The sequence below is a fragment of the Trichosurus vulpecula genome, chromosome 8, assembly GCF_011100635.1.
Source record: "Trichosurus vulpecula isolate mTriVul1 chromosome 8, mTriVul1.pri, whole genome shotgun sequence".
NCBI lineage: Eukaryota > Metazoa > Chordata > Mammalia > Diprotodontia > Phalangeridae > Trichosurus > Trichosurus vulpecula.
Window position 1 is genome coordinate 57,465,896 of NC_050580.1, and position 19,304 is coordinate 57,485,199.

General features: G+C 42.7%; 1 pseudogene; it reads left to right on the forward strand.

The window, feature by feature from the left end:
* Window positions 1–14,253: 14,253 nt before the first annotated feature.
* LOC118827867 lies at window positions 14,254–14,891 on the forward strand (annotated as a pseudogene).
* The last annotated feature ends 4,413 nt before the right edge of the window (window positions 14,892–19,304 follow it).

Genomic DNA, 19,304 nt, shown 5'->3' on the forward strand with positions numbered 1-19,304 from the left:
ATGGTACACAGGAAGTGTATTAGTGTTGGCTGAGGAAATTTGGTTATGTTCTGTGGGTCATCTATAAAATGGCAAATCAGGCATTTGGAGGGAGAGACAGAGAAGCATTCTAACCAAGCATATGAGAAAGAATTTCTCAGGGTGGGTGGAGGCCCTGGCTTTGACTCCAACCTCAGCCTTGCTCTGTCTCTTTTCCCCTCTGCCTTGGCCAGAGGAGGACCTTGTGAACTTTGGAGGGCTGGAAGATTTGGACTTTTAAAAATGATGTGCTAGCCCTGTGATGGGAACAGCAATGATTGGTGGCCATGCCCGAGTTGGGAACTGAGGACAGATTAGAAACACTGAGGAATGATAGCTTCAAGATTCTACAAGGAGTATGGCAGAAGTCTACAATATGCCTAGAGGTCATAGCCAGAGTCCATTAAGTGCCTACTGTGTGTCAGGCTGGGGATACAAATAAGAAATAGAAAGACTATCCCTGCCCTCAAGAAGCTGACAATCTAATGGGGGAAAACAATACACGAAAGGAAGCTGAAAACGGTGGAAATGAGAGGGTATTCAGGGAGGGGTTAAAACCAAGGAGATCAACTGATGAAAAATGAAGAGTTTAGTTCTCTCTAAAGCAAGCTTCGGGAGGAGTTTATTTCTCCAACCTCCAGCCCTCCGATCAGAGGTGAGAGAGAGAGAGAGGGGGGGGGGGGGGGCGGGGCGGGGCGGAGAGGTAACCACGTGCTCTGAGAAAGTGTCAAAGTTGGACCTCTCCACGATGATAACATTTCAGGTGATGAGCTTATCCTTGGGGAAGCCGGAGGTTGGTGAAGTTGGAACCAAGCAGAGCAGCTGATAGGAGATGAAGTGGAAATTTCATGAGTTCTCCATGAAGGAACAGAGCAATGCCCTTTTGCCTGTGTGCTCCCTGAATTAACCTCACTTTCCCCAACTCTGACTATCCTGGCAGGCAAGTGTGTCACGGGTCTTTTAGAGGAATGGTTTGTACCAACTGCTCTTACTAGATCACCTTAGTAAGTACTCCTTTCTAAAAGCTAATTAAGTCTGGCTGATTAAGAGATACCACTGATACCAATGTGCTTGAGCTCAATGCACACAGCTCTGGGGGCTCATGAGTTAGAGCATTAGACCAGGGATTCTTAACCTTGGGGTGTGTGTGTGTGTGTTATGGATCCCTTCAGCAGCCTATGGAACCTTTCTCAGAATAATGTTTTTAAATGCATAAAATATGTAGGTTTATGAAAGAAACCGATTACATTGAAATAAATTTATCAAAATATTAAAAAATAAGCCCTACCAAAAAAGCCCTCCTTTATTAGACAAACACCCCATAATCCCAAGCCTGGAATCCTGTGTTCAAATCTGGAAGTCTTGAGTTCAGATGTGGCCTCAGATGCTTACTAGCTGTGTGACTCTGGACAAGTCCCTTAATCCTCTCTGCCTCAGTTTCCTCATCTGTAAAATGAGCTGGAGAAGGAAATAGCAAACCGCTCTGGGATTTCTGTCAAGAAAACCCCAAATGGGGTCATAGAGGGTTGGAAACAACTGAACCAACTGAACAACAACAATGAAGTGGCCAGCAATCACATCCATAATCACATTCTTTCAGTATCCGAGAATGTAGTTCATCTGAATCCAGAGAATTCAGCTAGGTGTTCTCTTCTTTCCCTATTTATCTTGGGTTTCCATTCCCTAGTAGATATTTTTGTAATTTTTCCCCTCAATGTTGTCTTAATTGCTCTCCCTGCCTTAACTTTCTTCCCACTTCAATCCAAGCTCCACCCACTTACCAAATCGATTGTCCTGAAATACAGGACCCTATGTCACTCCCTCTTTTAAAAACAAAAAACAAAAACCCTTCAGTGACTCTTGTACCTTTAGGACAAATATAAGCTCCCCTGTTTGGCTTTTAAGACCTGTCCCCAACCTGGCTCCAATCAATCTTTTCAGCCTTATTCTATATTATTCTGTTTCCACACTTTACGTTGTAATCAAACTGGCCTCTTCTCTGTCCCTACCACATAAGGCTCTCTCTATCTGCCATCGCTCTGCCTTTCTGCTGGCCATTCCCAGGTGATGGTGGTGAGTGTCAAGCTCAAATGGAAACAGGAGCGACTCACCTGGGCATGAGGATCCCTGCTGGACACAGGTTTGAAAATGTAATGTTATCTATGTTTTATCTGATTAAATACTTCTTAGTTACATTTTAATCTGGTTCTGGGCCAAGAGCCAGACTATGGCTTCATGCTTGACCCCTCTGCAATGTAATACACTCCACCTTCACTTCTGCCTCATAGAATCCCTCACTTCCTTCAAAGCTCAGCTCAAGGACACAAAGCTTTCCTGATCCCCTCATGGGCCAGTAGGGGCCCCCCCCCCCCCGACCCCCGCAACTTCCTGGCTCCCTGGTTCGTATTTTTTTATTCATTTTGTCACATACTTATGGGATCCCCCCGTAAGTGTGTATTATTGTCTCCCTTGATGGATTCTGAATTCCTGGAGATCAAGGACTATTTCATCTTTTTTGTCTATGTATCCCTGGTGCCTAGCACAGTGCTTACTTAATAAGTGCTTGTTAATTGAATGACTGATTATCCTTTCCAATCCAAAGATCACCCTTTGTAGAAAAAAATGAAACAAAATAGGAGTTAAAAATTTCCAACTTCTTTGCCTTCTCTTATCATTGTCCCATCCACCCAGAAGAATACTTCTAGTCTATCATGGAGCCCTCTTTTCTCCAACATAGCTTCAAAAAGTCCTTTATGTGTTGTCTTAGCTGTCCTCACTAGCTTGGCCCCATTCTGAGTTTGAGCACTTCCGACCCTTTTCTTTTTAAACATTTCATTGAGGTGATTTCCTTTTCTTAACATCACTGTTGCTTCCCAATGGCTGGCCCTGCAGTGGTACTTTTTATCATATCATATCATATCATATCATATCATATCATATCATATCATATCATATCAATCTATCTATCTGTGTGTGTATATATATATATATATACACATATGTATATACACACACATGTTGTTTCCCGAGATAATGACGACAGCTAGCAGTTACAGAGTTTGTTAAGGTTTGCAAAATGCTTTATATATGTTGTCTCATTTGACCCTCACAAAAACCCTGGGAGGTAGATGCGGTTATCCCTATTTTCCAGATGAGGAAACTGAGGCAAAGGGAGGTTAAGTGACTTGTCCAGGGTCATACAGCTAGTAAGTGTCTGAGGATTTGAACTCAGGTCTTTCTGATTCCAAGGCTAGCACTTTATTCACTGTGCCAACTAGCTCTCTCAAAGAGATTGTTTTATCTTTCTATATCTATCTATATCTTTATCTCTGTCACTGTATCTGTATCATATCTATACCTATATCCATATCTATAGTCATATCCATTTCTATATTCACATATACACACAAAAATATTCTATACAATAAATACCATACTATATAATATTATATCATATACCATACAGAATTGTATAATGTTGTTTTTGTTCAGTAGTTTCAGTAACATCTCACTCTTCATGACCGCATCTGGAGTTTTCTTGGCAAAGATACTGGAGTGATTTGCTATTTCCTTCTCCGGCTTATTTTACAGATAAGGAAACTGAGGCAAACAGGGTTAAGTGACTATGCCCAGGGTCATACAGCTTCCTGACTCCAGGCCTGGTGCTGTATCTACTGTGCTACCTGGTGGCTCATAATTATATAAAATGCCACATATTATTGTATATGCATATATGTATTATATACACACAGTATATATATATATATGCATATATATATGCATGTACACACACAAACCTCTAGATGTGAATATACGTACATATACACAGGCATGTATATGAATATCTATTGTTTATATGCCTATATATCTTTATCACTATGTCTGTATCATATTTATATCTACATTTATGGCCATATCCATAACCATATCGATATCCATATATATCTATATCCATATCTATATTAATATCCAAATCTATATCTATACCTGTAATAAGAGATTAACTAGTAAGCCCGGTGCTTTTAAGCATATACAGAAGGCTGAGTGGACGCAGCTTCTATATGGACTTTGAAGTTATAACATAAAGGCAGAATTCATGATTTCAAAGAAAATCATAAATATGCCTGAATGGTTCAGAACCGCAGGATATAAGGAATTCTCTAAGTAGAAGGCAGAGGAATTAAAGCATTTATTCAAGCTCCAAAGTAGCAGACCCATGGACCAGTGTCCCCAATTCGATATCCTGGCCAAAAGCTTCCAGGCCCAATAAGTCAGCCTCACAAAAGTAACCAGGAGGTTACAGAAAAACATTATGACAGTAAGCCAAATCATATGCTAGGGCCCTCCAGTAAGAAGATTACACACTGGCCTCAAGCCCTTGCTCAGCACTCTCCGGTCTGCATGTGGGTCAGTCCTGCTCTCAGTGGTGCCTGCTGCTTCCCCTTCTCCTGCCTGCACCACATCTCAATTTTCAAGCCCTGTTCTCTCTTTTTATACAGTCATTAGTAGTCATCATCCAATAGACTAGAATGTCATCTGAGTGACCAGAACTTAGGCCGCTACTATTGGCTCTGGTCTTAGCACCTCCCCTTAGGACCCTGGGGGCTTAGCACCTAATAGATAGGGGTTTTGGGCGTATTTGGGAGTGAAGATATGATCAGATCTCCCTTCTTTGGCCCCACCTGGAGCCCCACCTTAAGCCTATTCAAATGGGTGGGAAAGATCTCATTTACTGATTGCCTTAACAGAAGTATGAAGAAATAATATTCTGTCAGTGGTTTTAGGCTGCTAGTAACACAGTGGATGATAAATAAGTTTTTGATTGGCTGCATGCAGCTGGAGCTGGAAGTGCCTTCCATGAGCAATAGTTGACCAGGACTCATTCCTTCTCTTGGTGTGGTTTCTTTCTATCTTGTATATTCTGTTGAGAGGATGCTGGAAGGGAAGAGACGTTGGATCATCGCACTTCAAGGCTGACTTATGGCTTGTGAATATGGGCGTGGATTCTTTGCCTTGTTTGTTCTTTCATTTTAGGCAAAGGAGGAGACTGGAGTTGAAGGTCTAGGAGCAAGTCCAGCATCGGTGGAGTGAGGAGTAGCCTTCAGACCTATCCACAGCTGAGACAGTGACACATCCAGCAGCAGCAGCGTCACATTTGGACCAGAGCTTCGTGGGACCAATGCTGTGTAGAAACGATGTTAAATCTGAGATCAGGGTGGTAGAGGGAAGAGTGTGCCCCACCCCCCAGGTGTTTAGGGGAAATATCAGTGCTTCTGTTCTTGCTGGATCTTCAAAGTAAACATCCCTTTGTAAAAACCAATCAATGTTAATTGGTTAAGTGGAATTGAGACATTAAATATGGGCAGCTAACAGTGGAAGGAACACATTGGAATGGAGGTTCAAGCAGCTAGCAGTAGAGAAAGACACTCTAAACCTTCAGGAGTACCTTTGGAAGTCTGAGGGGGAGATGCCATCATCCTGGCTCTGGGAGGGTAAAGCCAGACTAATGGCTGTATATGAAGAGGGAATTCATTACTGAATTGTGAATGCATGGAAGTAGAAGAAGGAGTTTCAAGCCCAGGAAATGGCTCACAATCCAATTGGGCTGAAATACAGAGTCATTGAAGGGGGTCAGTATGAAATGAATCTGAGAGAGGTGAGAACCACGTTAAGTGCTATACTAAAGAATTTGTATTTTGTCTTCTAGATGATGAGGAGCTATTGAAAGTTTTTGAGTGAGGGAGTGGAGTGGTCAAATCTGTATTTCAGGAAGATAATTTTGGCAGCTCTGGGGATGATGTCCCCTTGTGGTTCCATAACTAGCATGCATCTGTTTTGGGAAGATCATACTAACTGAATGCAAAGAGACATATTGCACACTTAGTGATTAATTCTTTGGCCATTGCAACCAATAAAACAGATACATATGCAAAATGGTCCTCATTTCTGACACATCTGCAGTCAAGGTGGTAGAATGGCAGTAATGGGAGACATTTTTTTTATTATTTTTATTTAATATTTTAGTTTTCAACATCGATTTCCACAAGATTTTGAGTTATAAATTTTCTCCCCATTTCTGCCCTCCCCCCCATTTCAAGATGGCATATATTCTGATTGCCTCATTCCCCAGTCAGCCCTCCCTTCTTTCACCTCCCTCCCCACTCCCTCATTGCCTTTCCCCTTACTTTCTTGTAGGACAGGATAGATTTCTATGCCCCATTCTCTATATACCTTGTTTCCCAGATGCATGCAAAAACCAACTTTTTTTTAAGCATCTGCTTTTCAAACTTTGAGTTTCAAATTCTCTCCCCTCTTCCCTTCCTACCCACCCTCCCTAGGAAGGCAAGCAATTCAACATAGATCACACATGTATCATTATGTAAAACACTTCCACAATGCTCATGTTGTGAAAGGCTAACTACATTTCCTTCCATCCTATCCTGTCGCCCTTTATTCAGTTTTCTACCTTGACCCTGTTCCTTTTTGAAAGTGTTTGCTTTTGATTACCTTTTCCCCCATCTGCCCTCCCTTCTATTGTCCCCCCTTTTTATGTCTTTCCTCCTTCTTTCCTGTGGGGTAAGATACCCAAATGAGTGTGTATGTTATTCCCTCCTCAGGTCAATTCTGATGAAAGCAAGATTCACTAATTCCCCCTCACCTGCCCCCTCTTCCCTTCCAATAGAACTGCTTTTTCTTGCCACTCTTATGTGAGATAATTTACCCCATTCTATCTCTCCCTTTTCCCCTCTCTCAATATATTCCTCTCTCATCCCTTAATTTGATTTTATTTTTTTAGATATCATCCCTTCATATTCAACTCACCCTGTGCCCTCTGTCTATATATGTATATTACCTTCAGCTACCCTAATACTGAGGTTTCATGAATTATACACATCATCTCTCCATGTAGGAATGTAAACAAAACAGTTCAACTTTAGTAAGTCCCTTATGATTTCTCTTTCTTGTTTACCTTCTCATGCTTCTCTTGATTCTTGTGTTTGAAAGTTAAATTTTCTATTCAGCTCTGGTCTTTTCACTGAGAAAGCTTGAAAGTCCTCTATTTTATTTAAAATCCATATTTTGCCTTGGAGCATGATACTCAGTTTTGCTGGGTAGGTGATTTTTGTTTTAATCCTAGCTCCATTGACCTCCAGAATATCGTATTCCAAGCCCTTCTATCCCTTAACGTAGAAGCTGCTAGATCTTGTATTATCCTGATTGTGTTTCCACAATACTCAAATTGTTTCTTTCTGGCTGCTTGCAGTATTTTCTCCTTCATCTGGGAGCTCTGGAATTTGGCAATGATATTCCTAGGAGTTTTCTTTATGGGATCTTTTTCAAGGGGTGATCGGTGGATTCTTTCAATTTCTATTTTACCCTCTGGCTCTAGAATAACAGGGCAGTTTTCCTTGATAATTTATTGAATGATGATGTCTAGGCTCCTTTTTTGATCATGGCTTTCAGGTAGTCTAATAATTTTTAAATTATCTCTCCTGCATCTATTTTCGAGGTCAGTGGTTTTTCCAATGAGGTATTTCACATTGTCTCCCATTTTTTTTTTTATTACTTGGGTTCTGTTTTATAATACCTTGATTTCTCATAAAGTCACTAGCTTCCACTTGCTCCAATCTAATTTTTAAGGTGGTATTTTCTTCAGTGGTCTTTTGGACTTCCTTTTCCATTTGGCTAATTCTGCCTTTCAAGGCATTCTTCTCCTCATTGGCTTTTTGGAGCTCTTTTGCCATTTGAGTTAGTCTATTTTTTAAGGTGTTGTTTTCTTCAGTATTTTTTCGGTCTCCTTTAGCAAGTCATTGACTTGTTTTTCATGGTTTTCTTGCATCACTCTCATTTATTGTCCCAGTTTTTCCTCTACTTCTCTTACTTGCTTTTCCAAATCCTTTTTGAGCTCTTCCATGGCCCGAGACCAATTCGTATGTTTCTTGGAGCCTTTTGATGTAGGCTCTTTGACTTTGTTGACTTCTTCTGACTGTATGTTTTGATCTTCTTTGTCACCAAAAAAGGAATCTAGAGTTTGAGTTTGAGTCTGTGTTCATTTTCACTGCCTGTTCATGTTCCCAGCCAACTGCTTGACCCTTGAGCTTTTTGTCAGGATATGACTGCTTATAGAGTAGAGAGTACTTTATCCCAAGCTTTAGGGTCCAAGCACTGCTGTTTTCAGAGCTACTTCTACTCCACCGTCACCCCAGGCTCTGTCACAGCAGTGCTCCACCTCCCCCAAGACCCACCAACCAGGACCGCAATCCAGATCGAAGTAGGGCACAGCAAGAGAATCTGCCTTCGTGCCCACAAAGTGCTCCTTGCACTTCTGTACTGATCCGCTCTATCATGTGAGCCAGGGACTCGGGAAGCAGCTGCTGCTAGAGCTCTGGAAGCATCCTCAGGAGCTTCCTGCTGCTGCCACCGCCACTGCTGCACCACCTCCGCCACCCCCAAGGCTGGCGGCCAGACTGCTCTGAACTCCACCCTGCAGTTTCCCACTAACTTGCTCTTTGGCGTTTGTGGGTTGAGAAGTCTGCCACAGCTCATTGGTTCATGGTCCCAAAGCCTGTTCTGGCTGGCTGATTCTGGGTCTGGTATGCCCTGGAGCAGCCCACACTGGGCTGTGCTCCACTTCTAGCACCGTGAGATAGACCCTTCCCGGTGACCATCCAGGCTTTCCTGGGCTGGAGACCTGTTTCCCTCTGCTATTTCGTGAGTTCTGCAGCTCTAGAATTTGTTCAGAGCCATTTTTTACAGGTGTTCAGAGGGATTTGGGGGAGAGCTTAAGCAAGTCCCTGCTTTCCAGCTGCCATCTTGGCTCCACCCCCCCCCCCAAAAAAAAAGCCTGGGGGACAATTTTTAGATCATCTAACTTGTAATGTTAATTGGATAATAAGATTTTCCCCACCCATTAATATGCCTCATATGGAGCCCATTGGGGGAGGGACTTGACTAAGGAGGAGCTTGTCTAGGGGGAGGCTTGCTTATAGGAAGGCTTTCACACTTTTCACTAATTTCTAATTAGGCACTGAATCATGAAGATTGTGATATCTTTTGGCTCAGAAGTGTAAATATACTCTGAGTTGGTATTTTGCTTTGGGGGTTGCTTATGAGAAGGATCTTGTGATTCCCTGGTCGAGACTCCAAGTAGTTTTGTGGTCAGAGCTCCCTGACTGCTCAGATATAAAGGCTCTCTTGATCCAGTGGTGTATGTAAAGTGTATAGCAATGTTGCTTTGATTCATGCAGTCAGAGTCCTGTCTGTTGGTCTTTATGCTAATTTCTCTGCTTATATTTTCTGTGCTTGTACTTTCTCTGATGTTCAGGGTGCTGACTTTTCCCCTGAATTAGTGAATGTAATTAAAAGTAGGATTGTTAACCCCTTTTTGAGCAGTCTAAGAACCTGTGCTAGCAGCCATCCTGGGTGTGCCAGTGTGGTTGAGTACTCAAAATGTGAGATCCTTGACCAACCATCAATGAGTGGACTTACCACTAGGGAAACTGAATCGTATCATCCTTGACACTCTCAACATAAACAAAATACAGAAGACAAAAGGAAGCTGAAGCTAAGTGAGATGTTGTCTAACAGGTTCTCTCTTGGAGAGGCAAATAAAAGAGTTGGCAGAGCTGGTTTATTCATGCATCCAAAGGAAAAAGAAACATCATTTCACGGACATTTGGTCATCGTGTTTTACACTGCTTGTGATAAGTGCTTACAAAAGCAAATGCAGTGTCAGGGCCAACATCTATTGTAGAGAATGAAGAGGTAAAGGAATCATATAAAAATTTGGTCATGCCTTCTAAATTAAAGCAACACATAATCAGTGACTTCAATGCTAAGGCAGCGGTAGGCAAGGATGGTGAAAAATATGGTTCACAAATAATGAATGAGAAAGTCCCAAAGGCTGTAATGTATACTGCACAGAAGGCTCTCACTGATATATCATGAACACTTTCTCTGGGAAAGAAAAAGCACTGGACCTGGTGAGTACTAAATAAAATCACAAAAAATATGGGGCCTTATTATCCAAAAAATGACAATGGAGACAACTGGCCCACATGCCTACTTTTCCATTTGTGTAAAATTTTTATGAAAAGAATCTACATCTAGGATATTGTTTATGAGGCTATTAGAAGAGAAGTTCTAATAGAGGCTTCTGAAAGTTCTAGTCTACAATTGACTACATATTGGCAACCCCATACATGTAGAAAATACCCAGATCTCATTGTGCCTAATTTTTGTTGATTAAAAATGAAAAGGCAAAACTCCATTTTAAGGGTTCTTCCCAAACATAATGTTTCTGGTTGTACCAACAATGTAGCTAGCAGCAGCTGCTGAGGTGTAAGACCCAACAGGAACTGCCAGCCCAGGTTCTTTGATCTGCTTTTCTAAGGAAAGCAACTTTAAGGGGTTAACAGTCTCACTTTCATCAAACATACATATATCATTCACTTAGTTCAGGGGAAAAAGCCAGCATTGTGAACTTCAGAGCAAATACAAACAGAAATTACAAACAGAGCCAATATCAACAGAGCAAACAACACAAACTGGTCTATCCATAGCAATGCATAGTTACCAGGAAAGCATCAACATCTGGGTTTCTGCAAAGCTGGGGGACTCCAGTGGCTACCCAGAATCACCACATCAACACTCTTCCAGTGAGTGAGAGCTCCAAAGGCAAAACACCAACCTCTGAGTTTATGTACCCTGTTCAGGGTCAATGGGCATCACAACATGTGACTCAAACCCATTACCCTTGAGGTAAGCAGGTCATCAAAGACTTCTGATTTAATCAAAGAAATGAAGGCCAGACTCATCAAGGGCACTTGATTAAATATGTGCTCCAAAAGAGAAAACAGTAATTAATTGTGGATACACTGGGGAATAAGGCAAAAATTATACAACAATAATGGCTAATATTTATGTAGAGCTTACTACGTACCAGGCACTGTGCTAAATGCTTTATGAATTATCTCATTTGATCCTCACAACGACCCTGGAAGGTAGGTGCTATTATTATCCCCGTTTTACAGATGAGGCAAACAGAAGTTAAGTGACTGGCCCAGAGTGACAGAGCTGGTTGGTGTCTGAGGCAAGATTTGAACTCAGGTCTTCCTGACACCAGGCCCAGAGCACCATCCGTTGCACTACCGAGTTGCCTCTTAACAATATTCCTTGAAAGATACAACTTCTTTCAGTGACCCTCTGATCATTAATATCAAGTATGGAGTAAAACAGGGAGATGTCTGTTTGCCAAAAATCTTCTCCAGTGTCATGGCAGAGCTCTAGCTCAGGGTTCAAGTGAAAAAGATGAGGTCCTATAAAGATTCCAGTTGGCAGGTGATTTTACTGATCGCAACAGAGCCTTCTAAATGAGATCCGTAACTCTCGAGAATCTGGCCTAACCATAAGCAAAGTCAATGAAGAATATCTGTTATCCAGACGCAGTCAAGTGGACTGCTTGCAGAGTTTGTCTTGCAGTATCTATATCTGTCTCTGAGACAGATACAGTGGACAGTGCATTGGGGTCGGAGTTGAGCTGTATGGTGTGAGTAAATGGGAACTTGGAAGTTTTTGAGAGGGTCATCATTTTGGCACGTGGGGGTCTGTGAGGGGCTGATCTGGGTGGATGGCAGCATGAAAGAATTGGGGATCTGTTGGGAGTATGCCATGATGGGGGAAAGGGGTAAAGAGTTGGAGGTAGGTACTACTATAGGCCAAGCCCGACTCAGGCTGATTTGGTAGTTGAGGTCCAAGACTGGAATGAAATGAAGCACTCATAGCTCATTTACCAGTTAAATAAAGGAGGTTTACTTAGCAAGGATATGGGATTTGTCCTTTCCCCCATATCTCCAATAGAGAAATATTTCTGGTCAGCAGGGCAGGATGTGGTGATTCACAAGGCAAGCTTGAAAGCCCCTGACCCCTGGGAGGCTGGCCACTTGTATGCCCATAGGCTACCGGGAATCTCCACATGAAGAACTAAAGCCTTAGCTTCTGGATTGGTCAAATCTGGGGACAGCTTCTTTGCTATTTGGGGGAAACCCCCCAAAACCAAAACCAAAACCAGTCTCAGCACATCTGGTGGACACTCTAGTAGGTACTGCCTTTATCACAAGAGAATCTTGCTTAATTTTTTTCTTTATGCTTGGAATGTTCTCCATTTCCTCTTCCCCTGTTGGGACTCTGTCCACACCTTAAAGCCCAACTCAAAGAACTTCACAACGATGTTTTCCCTGATCCCTCCCCAGTCAGCAGAAGCCCTGGGATCTCACATATCATATTGGTCTATTATTGTGTATTATAGTACTCATGTTGGTCACATCTCCCTGCTCTAGCTAAACTTCATGAGGTTACTCCATGCTTTGCATACAGTGAACACTTAATGAATGTTTGCTCAATTCAATTGAATTGACAAGTTTTCTTCTTCGAGATTTTGTCTAGGTCTGGCCTTGCCCACTGACCCTATGTCTTTCCTGTTCCTTGACACCAGATGACACATTGGGATATCTTCTCTTGTTTCCCGTCCTGTCTAGGAAGTCTTCCTTGGCTGCCCAAATCATCATTTGCATGGAACCAACGTCTGAAGCTCAGATATTTCCGGAGCTTCTGCTTTTCTGTCCCTCAAGCCGTAGCGTCATACCTTGTTCTGAGCCACGGCTTCCGTGTGCTTTCCTGGGGAAGCCCATAATGAGATCTCCTGCCCATTCCCTAATTGGTCCCTTTCCTGTTTCTCTACTGATGGACTTAAGCAGTGGCAGGAGAAATGGCTATTTCTGGTAGTATAGGGTCAGTCAACTAAGAGTAACCATGCAATCTTCTTCTCTGGAGACCTATGAAACAAGATTCTCCTCCCTTCCTCTCCACCATTTTTTCTGGGAGAGATGAGGAGGCACTGTCCTGTCCATTGGCAGAGGATGACCTCAGGAAGGCTACACCAGTTCAGGGAAGGGTGGAAGGGTGTACCTAAATTCATGGTTTGTTGTTTGTTTGTCCTTTGTTTTTTGAAGAGGACCGCTGACATCATGGATAATGTCCTGACTCATGTGTGAGTAGGATTTAAGTGAGGCAGAGTTGCGCGAAATTGTCAGTCTCATATTCTGTCTTCCAGAATCATCAAAATCCAATGGCAGGACAAAAGTCAAGATGACTGGCAGTGGCCCAGGATGCAGTGGTTTATTTTGGTGTCTTCCACATCTGACCAAGCTCTGAGCACTCCCCAGCACCTGCTGTAGCCACCTTCATGGCTGCCCCTAGTGTGAGATACTGGGTAGAATACTGGGGCTTGAAGTCCAAAAGACCCGCAGTGCATCTCCAGTTCTCGCTAGCTGTAAGACCCTGGGTGAAGCCTTTAGTGTTTCAGGTAACTCTCTAGAGATGGTAGTGAACTACACCGATTGAGGGAATTCTGGATGCTGATAAAATCTCACATTCTTCTTGTACCCGTGTAATAACTATAGATATTTACATGGTGCTTTAAGCATTTCCTTATAACTACCGTCCAAAGCACATGGTACAAATAGTATTGTTCCTGTTTTACAGAGAGGTGAGGGATCTACCCTCCCCACCCCACCCAGGCACATGGCTAGCAAGTGTCAGTGTCAGAATCCATCTCTAGCCTAGCTTCTCCCATATCTTGGACACTTTCCATCCTTGGGATGTGAAAGGAGGCCTGAGTCATGTCTGACCGACCCTTGGAATATGTTTTAACTGCCTTCTCTCAAAGAAGGCTGCTTGGCTGGACTCCAGGACCCCTGGAGCCCAGCAGAGGGAGGAGCCAGTGAGGAAGTAGAAAAGACATTTAAGGAGATGAAACTGGAAGGAGCAGCTGGACCTGATCAGTTTCATGTGGGAGAAATACGTGCTGGAGATGACACAGTCTTGAAGTTTCTCAGGGGTCAGTTCTCGAGATTTACTCATATTTCCATAATACTTTAGGGTTTACAATGTCCTTTCCTCAAAATAACATTGTGAGGTGGGTTCTGCAAGCATCATACCCATTTTACAGATAATGAAACTAAGTCTTCGAGGGGTTTGGATATTTGCCTATGGTGTTAGAGTTAGTGTGTCATGCATACCAAAAGTGTGAAGATAACAAAAGAATGTGGGAAAAAAATCACAATATTACTACTCGCAAAACAGCGACTGAGAAAACATCAGCAACTACTGACCCATCTGTCTGCTTTATTAAAAAATTTATAACACCCTTTCCTTTTCCGCGCTGCGGCTGCAGCCATGAGTACGCTCAGGCTTCAGAAGAGGCTTGCCTCTAGTGTCCTTCGATGTGGAAAGAAGAAGGTATGGCTTGACCCCAGCAAAACCAATGAAACTGTCAATGCCAATTCCCATCAGCAGATCCGGAAGCTGATTAAAGATGGGCTGACCATCCGGAAGCCCGTTACCGTGCACTCTCGTGCCAGATGCTGGAAAAATACTCTGGCTTGACGGAAGGGCAAGCACATGGGTATTGGTAAGAGAAAGGGTACTGCCAATGCTCGTATGCCTGAGAAGGTGGCATGGATGAGGCGAATACCGATTGTACGCCATCTGCTCCGAAGATACCAGGAATCCAAAAAGATTGACCGCCATGTGTACCATAGCCTGTACTTGAAGGTGAAGGGAAATGTGTTCAAGAATAAGCGCATTCTCATGGAATACATTCATAATCGAAGGCAGACAAGACTTGGAAAAAGCTCTTGGCTGACCAGGCTGAAGCTCGCTGGTCCATGACTAAGGAGGCATGAAAGCATTGGGAAGAGCGTCTGCAGGCAAGAAAGAGGAGATCCTCAAGACTTTGTCCAAGGAAGAAGAGACTAAGAAATGATCCTCCCCTATCTCCTCTGTACATAGTACCCTTCTATTTGGCTTATACAATAAAAATGAACAGACTGTCAAAAAATGAATAACAAAATTAAAAATCTCTAAAATCCTTATGCAAATGATTTATGCATATATTAAGAGCATCCTTGATGAAACACTAGGAGGGAAAAGTTTGGCATTTGCAAATAAGTTGCTATAGCTGACCAGTTATACAGTCGACCAAAAAGTAGAAAGAATCTAAGATCTTCATTGCTTGTTAGTATACAAATGTATTTAGAATCAGAGCAAAACATATCCTTAAAAAGTATTCTCCAATAAGACCCTTCTATTGGTTCTCGCCACAAAATAATATTCTATTCCATTTCCATACATATATTGAGATCAGATAAGATTCTGCAATAGATACAAATACAAAGATAATTTGGTTCAAAGATCTTGATTACCACCATCTGGGGCATAAAACCAGAGGGACACATATGTTTGGGGCTGTCTTGGAGGATGTCCCATCATCTAGATGCCTATCTTTGTGGGTGATGTTGTGCTGATTATATTAGTAAGTGCCCATGGCAGTTCAAGGATTTGAACTTGGGTTTCTTCTGACTCTGGGTCCAGTGAGCTTTCCATTACACTCCTGCCAGAATTCTATAGAGCTTCCTCAACAAATCATAGAGTTTCAGGGTTGGAAGGACTTTAGTGGATATTTAGTCCAAGACATAGGTCCAATGTGCTAATCTGTTTTGTTTAATTGTGTTCTTTGTTAGAAGGAAATGTTCTGGTGTGTATATTCTTCTGTGTATGTGTGTGTGTATTTTGGGAAAATTATTGTTTTTACATATAAACATATACATACATACATATAAATATACATACATATATATATATACACACACATACATACACACACATATAACAAACCAATTTCAGCCAGAGGACTTAACTTATTATTACTTAACTTATTACTTATTATTATTAAGATATTACAAGAGATGATGACACAAAGATATAAGATTGGGTTGGGAGGGGGAGGAATCAAAGTCTTTATTGGCCTATGCTCCAAAAAAAAAGATCAGAGAAAGAGGAAAAGCACTCATATATACAAAAATATTTATAGCGACTCTTTTTGTGTTGGCAAAAAACTGGAAGTTGAGGTTTCAGATTCCTCATTAATTTAGGAGTGGATGAGCAAAGTATGATATATGGATGTGATGGAATATTACTGTGCTACAAGAAATGATGAAGAGATCGGTTTCAGAAAAACCTAGGAAGACCTGCGTGAACTGATGCAGGGTGAAGTGAGCAGAACCAAGAGAATGATTTATATGATAACACTATTGTAGAGACAAACAACTTTGAGAGATGTAAGAACTCTGATAAAGACAATGATCAATTGTTCTGGAGGACCAAAGATGAAGCATGCTACTCACGTCCTGATAGAGAGGTGATGGACTCAGGGTGAAGAATAAGATGTATATTTTTTGGATTGTGGCCAATATGTGAATTTGTTTTGCTTGACTTATGCATATTTATTATAAGGGTCTCATTTTCTTTTTTTTCATTGGGGAGGGGTGATAGGAGGGAGAGAAAATCAATTTTTATTCATTGAAAAATAAAATTTAAAGCAAAGATAGTGTGATCAGGTGGATAGTGTTCTGGAATTGGAGAAGGGAAGACCTACCTTTGAATCTCATGCTATCTACCCCACCCATGGCCATGGGTGTTTCACTCCTGTGAGCCTCCTTTTTCTCATCTGTCAAATGGGAATAAGTGTACTTAAAATTTAAAGACAATTTAAAATGCTGTGTAAATGTCAGCTATTGTTATTCCTGTGAACGTCAGTGAACCTGGTGCGCACAAGAACTGCTCAACCTGCCTGTTTGGTTTTACAGGGAATTCTGACTCACCAGCCTCAGCCAGGAGATCAGGATGGAGGGAGGGAAGGTTTGTTGCAGAGACTGTCCATGCGGCCCAGGCCCACTGATGACTAGGCTCTATTTCTGAAAGGGGCCGGCTCGTTTGGGAGGAAGGTGAACCCTCATTGGGGATGACTACGCCCGTTTCAGGGGCAGGGGGATTGCCTAAAGAAAAACTCTGAAGTCAGGATGGCAGACTTGGTTGAGAAAGTGAATGTAAATTGGTCCTCCATGATAGATGCGGAGCTCATTCGATCCTAATTGCCTCCTCCAATGAGTCACAAAGCAGACCATACTGGAGTTGGGGGTAATGAGGAACATGAGTTTGTCTTTTTCTTTACAGAGAGTGTGTGTGTGCATGCATGTGTGTGTACGTGTGCATTTTTGTGTGTGTTTGGACATGTGTGTGAACCCATGTGTGTCTGGGGGCTGGCATTCTCAGGAGCTGGGCCCTCACAAAGTCTCTTCCATAGATGCCTCCCCAAATTTTGGGCCTCTCTGTCCCCCAGTCCCAGTCCTTTCCCATCTGCCTTTGTTTTTGACCACCTTGGGTGGGGGATCTTGGCCTCAAGCTGACCAGCTCTGTGGCTAGCCGGAGGTTTTGATTAGGGAGGTGGTCTGTCTGGAACATCTCACTGAGCCCAAGGGTCCCTAGAATACCCCTCTTAAGAACCCAGCGGGTCATTGCCCTAGACTCCTGTTCCTGTGTTTTAGATATGATCTCAGATTTCCCCCCAATTTCTCCCAGAAAGCCCAGATTGGTCCTCACAGAGTAGGAGGGTCTCCTCAACCCACTCTTACTGGTTGGATTTTAAGTCCCTGCCCCCAACTTGGTTCCTTAAACTATGGCAATTTGGCCTTATGAACTCTGGGATTTTCCACCTCTCCAGGCTTAGTGAGACTGGATTTGTGGACTTTAGAGGGGTTTCTTCATCCTCAGGGATTACTGTATCATCTTGTAGCTACCTGTGTTGCCCGGGATACCCCTTTCAGTATTACCTCAGGCTCCAAAGTGGGCTCTCTCATATTCCCCAGGGAAGTTTGGCACAGTGGACTAGGTTTTAGGAGACCTGGCTTCTAGGACCAGCTCTATGACCTTGGGTGAGTCACCTAACAGATTAATGCTTCAATTTCCTTGTCTGAAAAATGGGAGAACAATCCTAGCCCTACCTACTTCATAGTAATGTGAGGATCAAATGAGGTAAGTTATGGGACAGCAATATGAAAAGGATGGGCTGCCTTTCTATTGATCTCTGCATTCTCCTTAGGGTCTAGAATCGTCAAATGCAGGCGCCACCTCTCTCCTTCCCACCATAGCCCCTGCAGCAGCCCCCACTTGCCCATCTCTTCCAAGCTACCTCCTCCATCTGACCTTCAAAGTCCTAGCTCACTATTCCCATCTCTGCTTAGTCCTCAAGAGGGATGCTCTATCCTCTTTCCTGCTCCTGACCCAGCCCCTTCTGTTCTTTCTATAATGCCATTCTCTAAGCCTGGAATGCCCTTTCTTCTGTGTCCTCAGATTCCTGCTTAAGCAAGGCAGCTTTTCTCTCTGGTGGTTCCTACTTGGTTTTCCTGATTCAAATCCATCACCATTCTAGTCCATCCTACACATTGCTACCAAAGCAATTTTCCTTATGTGCAGATCTGACTGTGTGACTCCCCTAATCAACCAATTCTAATGTCTCTCCCTTGCCTCTAGAATAAAATACTGTATAAACTTGTTTAGCTTTGAAAGCCCTTCATGACCTGACCCCACCCTGCCTTCACTCTATGATCCAGTCAGACTGGCCCCCTCTCTGTTCCTCACTCTCAGTTCTCCACCTCCTACCTCCCTGCCTTTGCACTGGCTGTCCCTCGTGCCTGTAGCACACTCCCTCCTCGTCTCTTCTCACAGTCCTCTTTCTTTACAACGTGGCTCAGACCCCATCTTCTGCATGAAGCCTTTCCTGATCTCACCCTCTAGTGCCTTCTTTCTCAACCTACCTTGCATTTAATGACTTTGTGTGCACATAGACTTCTGTATTCATTCACTTTGTATCTGTGAAATATGTATTCTTGTAAATATGTTTTTGCTGATTTTTTTTGTTTTTTTTATATCATCACAGATTTCCCCAGCATTCTTTCTCCTTCCCCTCACAGAGAGTCATCCCATATAACAAAATAGTATTTTTTTTTAAAAGATGAAACAGAAAAGAAAAAGAGGATGAAAAAATTAGCAAAACCGATCAACAAGTCTGAAAGCATGTGCAACGGTCCACACTCACGGCCCTCCCTCCTCCATGCAGGGAGGATGGAAGCCTCCCCTCATCTCTCTCATATCATTGATTCTTCTTGCTTTTGCAGCAGCTGTCTCTGTTTTTAGATGCACTTATTGTCCATCCAGTCCCCCCCCACCCCAAGAATGTAAGCTTGTATTGTGCGTAGGGATTGTTTTGTTCCTCTCTCTGCAGTGCCTAGAACTGGCCAGGTGGAAGAATACTCGTCGCTCTATGGATTAGCTCTCCCAAGATCTCAGTATCCCGGCAGAGAAGGGGGAGTGGGGTCCTTTGGGGATGG